The 18,099-nt window shown below is 39.0% G+C and overlaps 1 protein-coding gene across 4 annotated transcripts in view; it reads left to right on the top strand.

The window, feature by feature from the left end:
• BRCC3 (BRCA1/BRCA2-containing complex subunit 3) overlaps window positions 1-18,099 on the top strand; it is a 1,142,218-nt gene that overhangs the window by 40,022 nt on the left and 1,084,097 nt on the right. The window lies entirely within an intron of this gene.

The raw sequence follows: 18,099 nt of genomic DNA, 5'->3' as shown, positions 1-18,099 counted from the left end.
GTCAGTCATAGTGTATCCATTGTTTGTTTTCCTCCAGTTTCTCATCATATAATTCTGTAGGTTTTGAGTCAGTCATAGTGTATCCATTGTTTGTTTTCCTCCAGTTTCTCATCATATAATTCTGTAGGTTTTGCATCAGTCCTAGTATATCCATTGTTTATTTTCCTCCAGTTTCTCATCATATAATTCTGTAGGTTTTGAGTCAGTCATAGTATATCCATTGTTTATTTTCCTCCAGTTTCTCATCATATAATTCTGTAGGTTTTGAGTCAGTCCTGGTATATCCATTGTTTGTTTTCCTCCAGTTTCTCATCATATAATTCTGTAGGTTTTGAGTCAGTCATGGTATATCCATTGTTTATTTTCCTCCAGTTTCTCATCATATAATTCTGTAGGGTTTGAGTCAGTCATAGTGTATCCATTGTTTGTTTTCCTCCAGTTTCTCATCATATAATTCTGTAGGTTTTGTGTCAGTCATGGTACATCCATTGTTTGTTTTCCTCCAGTTTCTCATCATATAATTCTGTAGAGTTTGAGTCAGTCATAGTGTATCCATTGTTTGTTTTCCTCCAGTTTCTCATCATATAATTCTGTAGAGTTTGAGTCAGTCCTGGTATATCCATTGTTTGTTTTCCTCCAGTTTCTCATCATATAATTCTGTAGGTTATGAGTCAGTCATAGTGTATCCATTGTTTGTTTTCCTCCAGTTTCTCATCATATAATTCTGTAGGTTTTGAGTCAGTCCTGGTATATCCATTGTTTATTTTCCTCCAGTTTCTCATCATATAATTCTGTAGGTTTTGAGTCAGTCATAGTGTATCCATTGTTTGTTTTCCTCCAGTTTCTCATCATATAATTCTGTAGGTTATGAGTCAGTCATAGTGTATCCATTGTTTGTTTTCCTCCAGTTTCTCATCATATAATTCTGTAGGTTTTGAGTCAGTCCTGGTATATCCATTGTTTGTTTTCCTCCAGTTTCTCATCATATAATTCTGTAGGGTTTGAGTCAGTCATAGTGTATCCATTGTTTATTTTCCTCCAGTTTCTCATCATATAATTCTGTAGGTTTTGAGTCAGTCCTGGTATATCCATTGTTTGTTTTCCTCCAGTTTCTCATCATATAATTCTGTAGGTTTTGAGTCAGTCCTGGTATATCCATTGTTTATTTTCCTCCAGTTTCTCATCATATAATTCTGTAGGTTTTGAGTCAGTCATAGTGTATCCATTGTTTGTTTTCCTCCAGTTTCTCATCATATAATTCTGTAGGTTTTGAGTCAGTCCTGGTATATCCATTGTTTATTTTCCTCCAGTTTCTCATCATATAATTCTGTAGGTTATGAGTCAGTCATAGTGTATCCAGTGTTTATTTTCCTCCAGTTTCTCATCATATAATTCTGTAGGTTTTGAGTCAGTCATAGTGTATCCATTGTTTATTTTCCTCCAGTTTCTCATCATATAATTCTGTAGGTTATGAGTCAGTCATAATGTATCCATTGTTTGTTTTCCTCCAGTTTCTCATCATATAATTCTGTAGGTTTTGAGTCAGTCATAGTGTATCCATTGTTTGTTTTCCTCCAGTTTCTCATCATATAATTCTGTAGGTTTTGAGTCAGTCCTGGTATATCCATTGTTTGTTTTCCTCCAGTTTCTCATCATATAATTCTGTAGGTTATGAGTCAGTCATAGTGTATCCATTGTTTGTTTTCCTCCAGTTTCTCATCATATAATTCTGTAGGTTATGAGTCAGTCATAGTGTATCCATTGTTTGTTTTCCTCCAGTTTCTCATCATATAATTCTGTAGGTTATGAGTCAGTCATAGTATATCCATTGTTTGTTTTCCTCCAGTTTCTCATCATATAATTCTGCAGGGTTTGAGTCAGTCATAGTGTACCCATTGCTTGTTTTCCTCCAGTTTCTCATCATATAATTCTGTAGGTTATGAGTCAGTCCTGGTATATCCATTGTTTATTTTCCTCCAGTTTCTCATCATATAATTCTGTAGGTTTTGAGTCAGTCATGCTATATCCATTGTTTATTTTCCTCCAATTTCTCATCATATAATTCTGTAGGTTATGAGTCAGTCATAGTATATCCATTGTTTGTTTTCCTCCAGTTTCTCATCATATAATTCTGTAGGTTATGAGTCAGTCATAGTGTATCCATTGTTTATTTTCCTCCAGTTTCTCATCATATAATTCTGTAGGTTTTGAGTCAGTCATAGTGTATCCATTGTTTATTTTCCTCCAGTTTCTCATCATATAATTCTGTAGGTTTTGAGTCAGTCATGGTATATCCATTGTTTGTTTTCCTCCAGTTTCTCATCATATAATTCTGTAGGTTTTGAGTCAGTCCTGGTATATCCATTGTTTATTTTCCTCCAGTTTCTCATCATATAATTCTGTAGGTTTTGAGTCAGTCATAGTGTATCCATTGTTTGTTTTCCTCCAGTTTCTCATCATATAATTCTGTAGGTTTTGAGTCAGTCATAGTGTATCCATTGTTTGTTTTCCTCCAGTTTCTCATCATATAATTCTGTAGGTTTTGAGTCAGTCCTGGTATAACCATTGTTTATTTTCCTCCAGTTTCTCATCATATAATTCTGTAGGTTTTGAGTCAGTCATAGTATATCCATTGTTTATTTTCCTCCAGTTTCTCATCATATAATTCTGTAGGTTTTGAGTCAGTCCTGGTATATCCATTGTTTGTTTTCCTCCAGTTTCTCATCATATAATTCTGTAGGGTTTGAGTCAGTCATTGTGTATCCATTGTTTGTTTTCCTCCAGTTTCTCATCATATAATTCTGTAGGTTTTGAGTCAGTCATAGTGTATCCATTGTTTGTTTTCCTCCAGTTTCTCATCATATAATTCTGTAGGTTTTGAGTCAGTCCTGGTATATCCATTGTTTGTTTTCCTCCAGTTTCTCATCATATAATTCTGTAGGTTATGAGTCAGTCATAGTGTATCCATTGTTTATTTTCCTCCAGTTTCTCATCATATAATTCTGTAGGTTTTGAGTCAGTCCTGGTATATCCATTGTTTGTTTTCCTCCAGTTTCTCATCATATAATTCTGTAGGTTTTGAGTCAGTCCTGGTATATCCATTGTTTATTTTCCTCCAGTTTCTCATCATATAATTCTGTAGGTTTTGAGTCAGTCGTGGTGTATCCATTGTTTATTTTCCTCCAGTTTCTCATCATATAATTCTGTAGGTTTTGAGTCAGTCATAGTGTATCCATTGTTTATTTTCCTCCAGTTTCTCATCATATAATTCTGTAGGTTATGTGTCAGTCATAGTGTATCCATTGTTTATTTTCCTCCAGTTTCTCATCATATAATTCTGTAGGGTTTGAGTCAGTCATAGTGTATCCATTGTTTGTTTTCCTCCAGTTTCTCATCATATAATTCTGTAGGTTTTACGTCAGCCATAGTGTATCCATTGTTTATTTTCCTCCAGTTTCTCATCATATAATTCTGTAGGTTATGAGTCAGTCATAGTGTATCCATTGTTTGTTTTCCTCCAGTTTCTCATCATATAATTCTTTAGGTTATGAGTCAGTCATAGTGTATCCATTGTTTATTTTCCTCCAGTTTCTCATCATATAATTCTGTAGGTTATGAGTCAGTCATAGTATATCCATTGTTTGTTTTCCTCCAGTTTCTCATCATATAATTCTGTAGGTTATGAGTCAGTCATAGTATATCCATTGTTTATTTTCCTCCAGTTTCTCATCATATAATTCTGTAGGTTATGAGTCAGTCATAGTATATCCATTGTTTGTTTTCCTCCAGTTTCTCATCATATAATTCTGTAGGGTTTGAGTCAGTCATAGTGTATCCATTGTTTATTTTCCTCCAGTTTCTCATCATATAATTCTGTAGGTTTTGAGTCAGTCATAGTGTATCCATTGTTTGTTTTCCTCCAGTTTCTCATCATATAATTCTGTAGGTTTTGAGTCAGTCCTGGTATATCCATTGTTTGTTTTCCTCCAGTTTCTCATCATATAATTCTGTAGGTTATGAGTCAGTCATAGTGTATCCATTGTTTATTTTCCTCCAGTTTCTCATCATATAATTCTGTAGGTTTTACGTCAGTCATAGTGTATCCATTGTTTATTTTCCTCCAGTTTCTCATCATATAATTCTGTAGGTTATGAGTCAGTCATAGTGTATCCATTGTTTATTTTCCTCCAGTTTCTCATCATATAATTCTGTAGGTTATGAGTCAGTCCTGGTATGTCCATTGTTTATTTTCCTCCAGTTTCTCATCATATAATTCTGTAGGTTTGAGTCAGTCATAGTGTATCCATTGTTTGTTTTCCTCCAGTTTCTCATCATATAATTCTGTAGGTTTTGAGTCAGTCATGGTACATCCATTGTTTGTTTTCCTCCAGTTTCTCATCATATAATTCTGTAGGTTATGAGTCAGTCATAATGTATCCATTGTTTGTTTTCCTCCAGTTTCTCATCATATAATTCTGTAGGTTATGAGTCAGTCATAGTGTATCCATTGTTTGTTTTCCTCCAGTTTCTCATCATATAATTCTGTAGGTTATGAGTCAGTCATAGTGTATCCATTGTTTATTTTCCTCCAGTTTCTCATCATATAATTCTGTAGGTTTTGAGTCAGTCATAGTGTATCCATTGTTTGTTTTCCTCCAGTTTCTCATCATATAATTCTGTAGGTTTTGAGTCAGTCATAGTGTATCCATTGTTTGTTTTCCTCCAGTTTCTCATCATATAATTCTGTAGGTTTGAGTCAGTCATAGTGTATCCATTGTTTGTTTTCCTCCAGTTTCTCATCATATAATTCTGTAGGTTTTGAGTCAGTCCTGGTATATCCATTGTTTGTTTTCCTCCAGTTTCTCATCATATAATTCTGTAGGTTTGAGTCAGTCATAATGTATCCATTGTTTGTTTTCCTCCAGTTTCTCATCATATAATTCTGTAGGTTATGAGTCAGTCATAGTGTATCCATTGTTTATTTTCCTCCAGTTTCTCATCATATAATTCTGTAGGTTTTGAGTCAGTGCTGGTGTATCCATTGTTTATTTTCCTCCAGTTTCTCATCATATAATTCTGTAGGGTTTGAGTCAGTCATAGTGTATCCATTGTTTGTTTTCCTCCAGTTTCTCATCATATAATTCTGTAGGTTATGAGTCAGTCATAGTGTATCCATTGTTTGTTTTCCTCCAGTTTCTCATCATATAATTCTGTAGGTTTTGAGTCAGTCATAGTGTATCCATTGTTTGTTTTCCTCCAGTTTCTCATCATATAATTCTGTAGGTTTTACGTCAGTCATAGTGTATCCATTGTTTATTTTCCTCCAGTTTCTCATCATATAATTCTGTAGGTTATGAGTCAGTCATAGTGTATCCATTGTTTATTTTCCTCCAGTTTCTCATCATATAATTCTGTAGGTTTTGAGTCAGTCATAGTGTATCCATTGTTTGTTTTCCTCCAGTTTCTCATCATATAATTCTGTAGGTTTTGAGTCAGTCATAGTGTATCCATTGTTTATTTTCCTCCAGTTTCTCATCATATAATTCTGTAGGTTTTGAGTCAGTCCTGGTATATCCATTGTTTGTTTTCCTCCAGTTTCTCATCATATAATTCTGTAGGTTATGAGTCAGTCATAGTGTATCCATTGTTTGTTTTCCTCCAGTTTCTCATCATATAATTCTGTAGGTTATGAGTCAGTCATAGTGTATCCATTGTTTATTTTCCTCCAGTTTCTCATCATATAATTCTGTAGGGTTTGAGTCAGTCATAGTATATCCATTGTTTGTTTTCCTCCAGTTTCTCATCATATAATTCTGTAGGTTATGAGTCAGTCATAGTGTATCCATTGTTTATTTTCCTCCAGTTTCTCATCATATAATTCTGTAGGTTATGAGTCAGTCATAGTGTATCCATTGTTTATTTTCCTCCAGTTTCTCATCATATAATTCTGTAGGTTTTGAGTCAGTCATAGTGTATCCATTGTTTGTTTTCCTCCAGTTTCTCATCATATAATTCTGTAGGTTATGAGTCAGTCCTGGTATATCCATTGTTTGTTTTCCTCCAGTTTCTCATCATATAATTCTGTAGGTTTTGAGTCAGTCATAATGTATCCATTGTTTGTTTTCCTCCAGTTTCTCGTCATATAATTCTGTAGGTTTTGAGTCAGTCCTGGTATATCCATTGTTTGTTTTCCTCCAGTTTCTCATCATATAATTCTGTAGGTTTTACGTCAGTCATAGTGTATCCATTGTTTATTTTCCTCCAGTTTCTCATCATATAATTCTGTAGGTTTTGAGTCAGTGTATCCATTGTTTGTTTTCCTCCAGTTTCTCATCATATAATTCTGTAGGTTTTGAGTCAGTCCTGGTATATCCATTGTTTGTTTTCCTCCAGTTTCTCATCATATAATTCTGTAGGTTTTACGTCAGTCATAGTGTATCCATTGTTTGTTTTCCTCCAGTTTCTCATCATATAATTCTGTAGGTTTTGAGTCAGTCCTGGTATATCCATTGTTTATTTTCCTCCAGTTTCTCATCATATAATTCTGTAGGTTATGAGTCAGTCATAGTGTATCCATTGTTTATTTTCCTCCAGTTTCTCATCATATAATTCTGTAGGTTATGAGTCAGTCATAATGTATCCATTGTTTGTTTTCCTCCAGTTTCTCATCATATAATTCTGTAGGTTTTGAGTCAGTCATAGTGTATCCATTGTTTATGTTCCTCCAGTTTCTCGTCATATAATTCTGTAGGTTTTGAGTCAGTCCTGGTATATCCATTGTTTGTTTTCCTCCAGTTTCTCATCATATAATTCTGTAGGTTATGTGTCAGTCATAGTGTATCCATTGTTTATTTTCCTCCAGTTTCTCATCATATAATTCTGTAGGTTATGAGTCAGTCATAGTGTATCCATTGTTTGTTTTCCTCCAGTTTCTCATCATATAATTCTGTAGGTTATGAGTCAGTCATAGTGTATCCATTGTTTGTTTTCCTCCAGTTTCTCATCATATAATTCTGTAGGTTATGAGTCAGTCATAGTGTATCCATTGTTTGTTTTCCTCCAGTTTCTCATCATATAATTCTGTAGGTTATGAGTCAGTCCTGGTATATCCATTGTTTGTTTTCCTCCAGTTTCTCATCATATAATTCTGTAGGTTTTGTGTCAGTCATAGTGTATCCATTGTTTGTTTTCCTCCAGTTTCTCATCATATAATTCTGTAGGTTTTGAGTCAGTCCTGGTATATCCATTGTTTATTTTCCTCCAGTTTCTCATCATATAATTCTGTAGGTTTTGAGTCAGTCATGGTATATCCATTGTTTGTTTTCCTCCAGTTTCTCATCATATAATTCTGTAGGTTATGAGTCAGTCCTGGTATATCCATTGTTTGTTTTCCTCCAGTTTCTCATCATATAATTCTGTAGGTTATGAGTCAGTCATAGTGTATCCATTGTTTATGTTCCTCCAGTTTCTCATCATATAATTCTGTAGGTTTTGAGTCAGTCATGGTATATCCATTGTTTGTTTTCCTCCAGTTTCTCATCATATAATTCTGTAGGTTATGAGTCAGTCATAGTGTATCCATTGTTTATTTTCCTCCAGTTTCTCATCATATAATTCTGTAGGTTTTGAGTCAGTCATAGTGTATCCATTGTTTATGTTCCTCCAGTTTCTCATCATATAATTCTGTAGGTTTTGAGTCAGTCCTGGTATATCCATTGTTTGTTTTCCTCCAGTTTCTCATCATATAATTCTGTAGGTTTTGAGTCAGTCCTGGTATATCCATTGTTTATTTTCCTCCAGTTTCTCATCATATTATTCTGTAGGTTTTGAGTCAGTCATAATGTATCCATTGTTAATTTTCCTCCAGTTTCTCATCATATAATTCTGTAGGTTATGAGTCAGTCATAGTGTATCCATTGTTTGTTTTCCTCCAGTTTCTCATCATATAATTCTGTAGGGTTTGAATCAGTCATAGTGTATCCATTGTTTATTTTCCTCCAGTTTCTCATCATATAATTCTGTAGGTTTTACGTCAGTCATAGTGTATCCATTGTTTATTTTCCTCCAGTTTCTCATCATATAATTCTGTAGGTTATGAGTCAGTCATAGTGTATCCATTGTTTATTTTCCTCCAGTTTCTCATCATATAATTCTGTAGGTTATGAGTCAGTCCTGGTATATCCATTGTTTATTTTCCTCCAGTTTCTCATCATATAATTCTGTAGGGTTTGAGTCAGTCATAGTGTATCCATTGTTTGTTTTCCTCCAGTTTCTCATCATATAATTCTGTAGGTTTTGAGTCAGTCATGGTACATCCATTGTTTGTTTTCCTCCAGTTTCTCATCATATAATTCTGTAGGTTATGAGTCAGTCATAATGTATCCATTGTTTGTTTTCCTCCACTTTCTCATCATATAATTCTGCAGGTTATGAGTCAGTCATAGTGTATCCATTGTTTGTTTTCCTCCAGTTTCTCATCATATAATTCTGTAGGTTATGAGTCAGTCATAGTGTATCCATTGTTTATTTTCCTCCAGTTTCTCATCATATAATTCTGTAGGTTTTACGTCAGTCATAGTGTATCCATTGTTTATTTTCCTCCAGTTTCTCATCATATAATTCTGTAGGTTTTGAGTCAGTCATAATGTATCCATTGTTTGTTTTCCTCCAGTTTCTCATCATATAATTCTGTAGGGTTTGAGTCAGTCATAGTGTATCCATTGTTTGTTTTCCTCCAGTTTCTCATCATATAATTCTGTAGGTTTTGAGTCAGTCCTGGTATATCCATTGTTTGTTTTCCTCCAGTTTCTCATCATATAATTCTGTAGGGTTTGAGTCAGTCATAATGTATCCATTGTTTGTTTTCCTCCAGTTTCTCATCATATAATTCTGTAGGTTATGAGTCAGTCATAGTGTATCCATTGTTTATTTTCCTCCAGTTTCTCATCATATAATTCTGTAGGTTTTGAGTCAGTCCTGGTACATCCATTGTTTGTTTTCCTCCAGTTTCTCATCATATAATTCTGTAGGTTTTGTGTCAGTCATAGTGTATCCATTGTTTGTTTTCCTCCAGTTTCTGATCATATAATTCTGTAGGTTATGAGTCAGTCATAGTGTAGCCATTGTTTGTTTTCCTCCAGTTTCTCATCATATAATTCTGTAGGTTTTGTGTCAGTCATAGTGTATCCATTGTTTGTTTTCCTCCAGTTTCTCATCATATAATTCTGTAGGTTTTACGTCAGTCATAGTGTATCCATTGTTTGTTTTCCTCCAGTTTCTCATCATATTATTCTGTAGGTTTTGAGTCAGTCATAGTGTATCCATTGTTTATGTTCCTCCAGTTTCTCATCATATAATTCTGTAGGTTTTGAGTCAGTCCTGGTATATCCATTGTTTGTTTTCCTCCAGTTTCTCATCATATAATTCTGTAGGTTTTGTGTCAGTCATAGTGTATCCATTGTTTGTTTTCCTCCAGTTTCTCATCATATAATTCTGTAGGTTATGAGTCAGTCATAGTGTATCCATTGTTTATTTTCCTCCAGTTTCTCATCATATAATTCTGTAGGTTTTGAGTCAGTCCTGGTATATCCATTGTTTGTTTTCCTCCAGTTTCTCATCATATAATTCTGTAGGTTTTGAGTCAGTCCTGGTATATCCATTGTTTATTTTCCTCCAGTTTCTCATCATATAATTCTGTAGGTTTTGAGTCAGTCATGGTATATCCATTGTTTGTTTTTCTCCAGTTTCTCATCATATAATTCTGTAGGTTATGAGTCAGTCATAGTGTATCCATTGTTTGTTTTCCTCCAGTTTCTCATCATATAATTCTGTAGGTTATGAGTCAGTCATAGTGTATCCATTGTTTGTTTTCCTCCAGTTTCTCATCATATAATTCTGTAGGTTATGAGTCAGTCCTGGTATATCCATTGTTTGTTTTCCTCCAGTTTCTCATCATATAATTCTGTAGGTTTTGAGTCAGTCCTGGTATATCCATTGTTTGTTTTCCTCCAGTTTCTCATCATATAATTCTGTAGGTTATGTGTCAGTCATAGTGTATCCATTGTTTATTTTCCTCCAGTTTCTCATCATATAATTCTGTAGGTTATGAGTCAGTCATAATGTATCCATTGTTTATTTTCCTCCAGTTTCTCATCATATAATTCTGTAGGTTATGAGTCAGTCATAGTGTATCCATTGTTTATTTTCCTCCAGTTTCTCATCATATAATTCTGTAGAGTTTGAGTCAGTCATAGTGTATCCATTGTTTGTTTTCCTCCAGTTTCTCATCATATAATTCTGTAGGTTTTGTGTCAGTCATAGTGTATCTATTGTTTGTTTTCCTCCAGTTTCTCATCATATAATTCTGTAGGTTATGAGTCAGTCATGGTGTATCCATTGTTTATTTTCCTCCAGTTTCTCATCATATAATTCTGTAGAGTTTGAGTCAGTCATAGTGTATCCATTGTTTGTTTTCCTCCAGTTTCTCATCATATAATTCTGTAGGTTTTACGTCAGTCATAGTGTATCCATTGTTTATTTTCCTCCAGTTTCTCATCATATAATTCTGTAGGTTTTGAGTCAGTCATGGTACATCCATTGTTTATTTTCCTCCAGTTTCTCATCATATAATTCTGTAGGTTATGAGTCAGTCATGGTATATCCATTGTTTGTTTTCCTCCAGTTTTTCATCATATAATTCTGTAGGTTATGAGTCAGTCATAGTGTATCCATTGTTTGTTTTCCTCCAGTTTCTCATCATATAATTCTGTAGGTTTTGAGTCAGTCCTGGTATATCCATTGTTTGTTTTCCTCCAGTTTCTCATCATATAATTCTGTAGGTTTTGAGTCAGTCATAGTGTATCCATTGTTTGTTTTCCTCCAGTTTCTCATCATATAATTCTGTAGGTTATGAGTCAGTCATGGTACATCCATTGTTTGTTTTCCTCCAGTTTCTCATCATATAATTCTGTAGGTTATGAGTCAGTCATAGTGTATCCATTGTTTGTTTTCCTCCAGTTTCTCATCATATAATTCTGTAGGTTATGAGTCAGTCATAGTGTATCCATTGCTTGTTTTCCTCCAGTTTCTCATCATATAATTCTGTAGGTTATGAGTCAGTCATAGTGTATCCATTGTTTATTTTCCTCCAGTTTCTCATCATATAATTCTGTAGGTTATGAGTCAGTCATAGTGTATCCATTGTTTGTTTTCCTCCAGTTTCTCATCATATAATTCTGTAGGTTTTACGTCAGTCATAGTGTATCCATTGTTTATTTTCCTCCAGTTTCTCATCATATAATTCTGTAGGTTTTGAGTCAGTCCTGGTATATCCATTGTTTATTTTCCTCCAGTTTCTCATCATATAATTCTGTAGGTTTTGAGTCAGTCATGGTATATCCATTGTTTGTTTTCCTCCAGTTTCTCATCATATAATTCTGTAGGTTTTGAGTCAGTCCTGGTACATCCATTGCTTGTTTTCCTCCAGTTTCTCATCATATAATTCTGTAGGTTTTGAGTCAGTCCTGGTACATCCATTGCTTGTTTTCCCCCAGTTTCTCATCATATAATTCTGTAGGTTTTGAGTCAGTCATAGTGTATCCATTGTTTATTTACCTCCAGTTTCTCATCATATAATTCTGTAGGTTATGAGTCAGTCATAGTGTATCCATTGTTTGTTTTCCTCCAGTTTCTCATCATATAATTCTGTAGGTTTTGAGTCAGTCCTGGTACATCCATTGCTTGTTTTCCTCCAGTTTCTCATCATGTAATTCTGTAGGTTTTGAGTCAGTCCTGGTACATCCATTGCTTATTTTCCTCCAGTTTCTCATCATATGATTCTGTAGGTTATGAGTCAGTCATAGTGTATCCATTGTTTATTTTCCTCCAGTTTCTCATCATATAATTCTGTAGGTTTTACGTCAGTCATAGTGTATCCATTGTTTATTTTCCTCCAGTTTCTCATCATATAATTCTGTAGGTTTTACGTCAGTCATAGTGTATCCATTGTTTGTTTTCCTCCAGTTTCTCATCATATAATTCTGTAGGTTTTACGTCAGTCATAGTGTATCCATTGTTTGTTTTCCTGCAGTTTCTCATCATATAATTCTGTAGGTTTTGAGTCAGTCATGGTACATCCATTGTTTGTTTTCCTCCAGTTTCTCATCATATAATTCTGTAGGTTTTGAGTCAGTCCTGGTATATCCATTGTTTGTTTTCCTCCAGTTTCTCATCATATAATTCTGTAGGGTTTGAGTCAGTCATAGTGTATCCATTGATGTTAAGTTGTCTATCTCGCCTTCATTCTTGCTGGATGGGTTCGGAGCCGACCTCGGCTCCGACTCGGCCACTCTAAAAGCTCGAGAGTTGGTTCCACCGGCTCGAGGCTCCCCTTATATCCCACAATGCTAGGCGAGAGTTACCTCAGATCTCGTTTGCCGCTACAGCTTCGAGGTTGGTTGCTTCTACCGGTTCCTGGTGAGTGTTAACTTTTTCTTCTAAAAGTTACTCTTTTAACCCCTTTTTAAGTTAAATTTCTTCTTAGTTAGTGTAGATTACAAAACTTTATCCCCGACCCTAAATTTTCCCGTTTTTTTCTCAAAGAACCTTTGGTTCTTCCTTTGGGCCCTTAGGCCTTCCCTTCCCTAGTGGAGTGTTTGTGTTTCTTGTAGTTTACTTTATTTTTAGTGTACTTTAAATTCTAGTATCACTACTAAAATTATTATTTTTTCCTGACAGGGTATAACTTGTGTGTTTGGGTGTGTGTTTGTGTACACCTGTCAGTTAGGGAAATGTCTAAAGAAGCAAAGGTCTCCGGATTCAAGAAGTGTGATGCGTGCTGTCAGAAAATGTCTCTGACAGACGCTCACACTTCTTGTGTCTATTGTCTGGGGCCTTTGCACCTGCAGGACTCCTGTGCTGTGTGCCATGGCTTCAGCCCCAGGGTCCTGCAGGAAAGAAAAAACAAGTTAATTCTGAGAGGCTTACTGAAGCCAGAGGATTCCCTGTCAGTTTCAACAGGGAAGCCCTCTAAGGCATCGAGGTCTTCGGCTCCGGCTTCTGAGCCGAGACCTCAGGTTGCTCAACCTTTGCCTTTATCGGCTCCGGCTGGAGCCGATAAGTCTCAGTCCACAGTTTCTGTGGCTCTCTCGGCTCCGGCGGGCCGAGGTTATTGAGGTACCCGTGTCGGCTCCGACCAGACCTTCGGAGCTGACAACTAGAAAGAGGTCTAGGTCACCATCTCTTGGCTCCGTTCATTCGGCTCAAGGATCTCCCCTGCTGTCTGAACGGAGCCAAAGGTCTCATTCCTCTAGGTCATCGAGGCTGTCCAATCATGACCTTCAGAGGGTAGTGAGTCGACTACTTAAGTCCGAGGCACTAGCCCAGATGCTTCAGAGCCCGACTCATCAGTCGGTGCCTGCCCCGTCCATCAACTTTTCCTCCTTCGACTCTTTGAGTTTGGGCCGGGTCGTCGGAACCGAGACTGTGATTGCCGGGCGAGACAATTGTCTTCGGCTCCGTCGTCGCTCCGTTTTCTTCTTTGGAAGAATCTCGGTGCGGACTTCCTCGTCGGCTCCGAGGGTGAGTGGCATCGGACCCTTGTCCGACCCCCCTCCCTCTCGGGGCGGCGCTGGTGAGTTCGGCTCCAACATCGGCCTCGGAGCCATCAATGTCGGTGCCGAGGGGTTCTTAGCTCCTCGGGCGGGACCTCTGGCTCTGCCTGACAGGGGTGCATTCGAGGTCATGCGGAGTGTGTTAGAGCCTGGCTCTACTCCACAGTCGGCTCCGTCGCCCCTCCTCTATGCTGCCTCAGGGTAAGTCGACTCACTCCCTCATCCCGGACCGCAGAGAGCCAGCTCCTCAGGAGCCCCTGTGGGATTTCATCCTCTTCGAGGCCTCTCCTGATTTGGCAGAAGAGCCCCCTCGGAAGAGGAAGTGCAAGAGGAAACACATTGACTCACCTGAGTCTATCACGTCAGACACAGATCTGGATGATTCTGAGGGTTCCCCCCGTTCCCCTTCTGAAGATGTCTCATTTGCAGACATTCTGGAGATCCTGAAACAGAGGAGAAATTGGCCAGCCCTCAACCCTTCGGAGGACGAATCTGTGTATCTTGAGGCGTTTGGCTCTCGTCCTTCCACCTCCTGGGTGTCCCCCTTGACCCCCTCATGCAGGTGGTTGCTAAGAAGGCATGGACGGCTCCTGATTCAGTGGACCCCACTCCCAGGAGACCCTCTAAATTCATCACAGCTCCGTCAGACAAGCAATTTTTATCAAAAGGAGTTTCTGTGGATGCTATGGTGGTAGCTGCTGCCACAAAGAAGGAACTGGCTGATCCTTCAGTACCTGTCCATCCACCTAACAAGGAATCTAGGTCCATGGATAGGTACGGGAAGCGGATGTTCTCCTCAGCGACATTTACCATGCGTTCGCTGAATTACCTGTGCCATTTCACTCGTCTTCAAAGGGACTTGATCAAGGAAGCGAGTGAAATGTTAAAGGATCCTACAGCTGCGGGTTTCCAAGAAAAATGAACACGCAGCTGGCTACCCTTAATTCCATATCCAACTCCTCCATGCCTCCTTTCTTATGCGGCCGATGGAGCGAACAGAGCCGCAGGGACAGGTGTAGCCTTACGTAGGCACGCCTGGATGCGGCTAGGCAATTTCGGACCCTTTCAAGGCGTCTTTCACGAACTCCCTTTTGATGGATCATCTCTCTTTGGTCCTCAAGTGAAAGAAACCCTGACTAGGTGCGAGACTGATGGCAAGACCCTTTCTGCCGCCGGAGTCCGTTTTCGACTCCTTCTAGGCCTTACCCCAAAGGCCAGAAGGGTGGGAAGATGTGGTTCCGTAAACAATCTCAAGGGACTTCGCGGACGCACAGAGTCGTTTTCCTACCAAAGGCAGAGGTGGGAATAACAATGGTAGACGCCGCCCTAGGGGCAGGGGGTCCGCAGAACCAGGGCAATCGGGAAGCCTTTCCTGACAAGCCCTTTCAGCATCCCTGAGGTGTTGCCCGACTGCCCATCTTCGAGGCAGTCGGGAAGATTGTCACTGTACCCAGAAGCCTGGCTATCCCTGACTCAAGACAAATGGGTACAGTCCATCATTTCAAGGCTATTCTATCCCCTTTCTTCGTTTTCCAAATCAGTCAAAAATCCCTTCCAGATGTTCCACCCGCTCAAAGGGATATAGCAGCTTTGGAAATTTCAAAGCTGCTTGCAAAAGAGCAATTCAGTCAGTGCCAGCAGACCAACAAGGATCCGGAATCTACTCAAGGTTCTTTTTAGTTCCAAAGAAAACAGGGGACTGGAGACCGATTTTGGATCTCAGTGTCTTGAACAAATCAGTCAAGAAAACAAGATTTCGGATGGTCACGCTGCAATCCATTCTTCCCCTTTTGGGCAAAGGAAACTGGATGTGCTCTATAGACCTTCGGGATGCGTACTATCACATAAAATGAACAGGCGCTCCAGAAGATTCCTCCGCTTCAGGCTGGGAACCAGTCATTTTCAGTTCAGGGCCCTGCCCTTTGGTCTCACCACTGCCCCGGTGTTTACCAAATGCATGGCAGTGGTAGCTTCTCACCTGAGACGACAAGGATTCCAGGTGTTTCCATATTTGGACGACTGGCTTCTCACAGCTCCCACCAAGCATCTCCTTCTGATGGCCAGAGATTATACTTTTCGCGTTTGTCAAAAACTGGGTATTTCAATAAATTGCGAAAAGTCTGTTTTGTCGCCTTGTCGTACTATTACCTACATAGGCGCAAATTTAGATACTATAAACATGTCTGCAAGGCTAACGAACCAAAGGATATCAGACATTCACAAATTGGTGTCACTTCTTCTCAACAACAACAGAGTCAAAGCCAGGTTAGTTCTAAAGGTGTTGGGAATCATGGCAGCGCCATACCTCTCCTTCCATTGGCCAGATACCACATGCGGATCCTTCAGTGGATGCTTTTACTCAATGGTCATACCAGGAACTTCCAATGTCTCACACCATTATGATCACGCAAGCGTGCAAAAGCATCTCATGTGGTGGATGTCTTCCCCAGCTCCTGTCGGAAGACCATTTGTTCCACCTCCTCCGGTTGCTACTCTGACAACGGATGCCTCCCTGATCGGGTGGGGGGCATTATCAGGGCAGGACAGTCCAGGGCACATGGCAACCAAGCGAATGCCACTTGCACATAAATGTTCTGGAGATGAGAGCAGTGCTTTTAGCGTTGCAAGCCCTTCAAGACTCTCTTCCCTTGGGAACGATTGCAATCCAGACAGACAATATGTCTGTAGTGTGGTACATCAACAAACAAGGCGGAACCAGATCATACCCCTGTGTCGAGAAGCACTCAGACTGTGGCAATGGGCGATTTCTTCTCAGCGTTTTCTGATAGCAACGCACATCCCGGAAGTCCAATCACATTGCGGACAAGTTGAGCAGAGCTATACTCATGCCTCACGATTGGACTCTGAAAGACGCTGTAGTGAGAGAAATTTTTCTCAAGTGGGGACAGCCTTGCTGCGATCTTTTGCTACTCCCCAAAACAGCAAGTGCAGAGAATATTTCACTCTATTCCCTTTACCAGGCCAACCCAGCAGGGACGCTCTAGTCCAAGTTTGGCCCCCGGGACTTCTGTATGCATTTCCTCCTTTCCCACTGATCTCTCAAGTAATACAGAAAGCTATCGCTCAGAAGGCCTCATTGATCCTCATTGCTCCTTACTGGCCTCGACAAGTGTGGTTCCCCTTTCTACATCAATTTCTTTTGGGCGACCGTGGAATCTGGACCTAGTTCCAGATCTTTTGATCCACCAGTCGGGTCAGTTTCATCGCTCCCTCCCCTCTCTGAACCTCACTGCTTGGTTCCTCCAATTCCAACCGTAGCCAGGCTTCCTCAATTATCTCACTCTGTTAGAGATATATTGATAGCTTCCCATAAATCTTCCACTCGAAAGATTTATTTGAGTAAGTGGAAACGCTTCTCATATTGGGCACAAGGAAAGGACATAGATCCTTTCACCGCTTCCATCCAACTAGTCCTTGATTTTTTAGCTGAACTCTTCCATGCAGGTTCATCTCCATCTACTCTTAAGGTTCAATTGGCAGCTATTTCTAACTTCCATGTGGGTATTTCTGAATCTGCCCTAATGTCCCACAAACTTTGCAAAGCCTTTTTGAAAGGAGTTTTTCTTCTCAGACCTCCTATAAGAAATCCTCCTTCTCCTTGGGACCTAAATTTAGTTCTTGCTTCTTTGATTCTTTCCCCTTTCGAACCTGCAGCTTCATGTTCCTTGAAATTATTATCATGGAAAACTCTCTTTCTCGTGGCTATTACATCAGCCAGAAGAGTTTCAGAACTCCAAGCACTCAGTTGTCGTCCTCCTTATCTTTTGTTCCATAAGGACAGAGTGTCCTTGCGAACTAACCCGTCTTTTTTACCTAAGGTGGTTTCAACATCAAATCTAAACCAAAGCATTGACCTCCCTGTCTTTTTTCCAGAGTATTCCAATAGGTCTGAACAAAAGTTACACTGCCTGGATGTTCATCGTCAATTAAGGTACTACTTGGATAGAACAAAACAATTCAGAAAATCTGATCAGCTGTTTGTCTCCTATGCGGAAAGCAGAAAGGGACTTTCAGTTTCAAAGGTATCATTATCCAGATGGCTAACATCTTTGATTTCCCTGGTATATGAAATTAGACAACAGAAATTGCCTAATAAACCTAAAGCCCATTCCACCAGAGCTTTGGCTACTTCTTTAGCCTTCCAAGACAGACTGCCTATTGACACCATTTGTGCAGCGGCTACTTGGGCTACTCCTCACACTTTTATTTCTCATTATAAGTTGGATTTAGCTTCTAGGCATAGAGCTAACTTTGGTTCCACTGTTCTCAGGAGTCTGTTCCGTTAGGCCACCCGGGACAAGGTGCTAGGACGGTCCCATCCAGCAAGAATGAAGGCGAGATAGACAACTTAACATATAGAAGTTATGTTCTTACCATAACGTTCCATGTTAGTTGTCTTCTTCTCGCCTTCTTCTTATGCCCCCCTCCTTCCCCCTGGCCTGGACAGACCTAGAGGAGTTGTGATCGT

The sequence above is a fragment of the Protopterus annectens genome, chromosome 15.part0 (assembly GCF_019279795.1).
Source record: "Protopterus annectens isolate FY-2018-M chromosome 15.part0, PAN1.0, whole genome shotgun sequence".
Taxonomy (NCBI): domain Eukaryota; kingdom Metazoa; phylum Chordata; order Ceratodontiformes; family Protopteridae; genus Protopterus; species Protopterus annectens.
The sequence above is the reverse complement of the archived record's forward strand: the minus strand, read 5'-3'. Positions and strand labels throughout refer to the sequence as shown.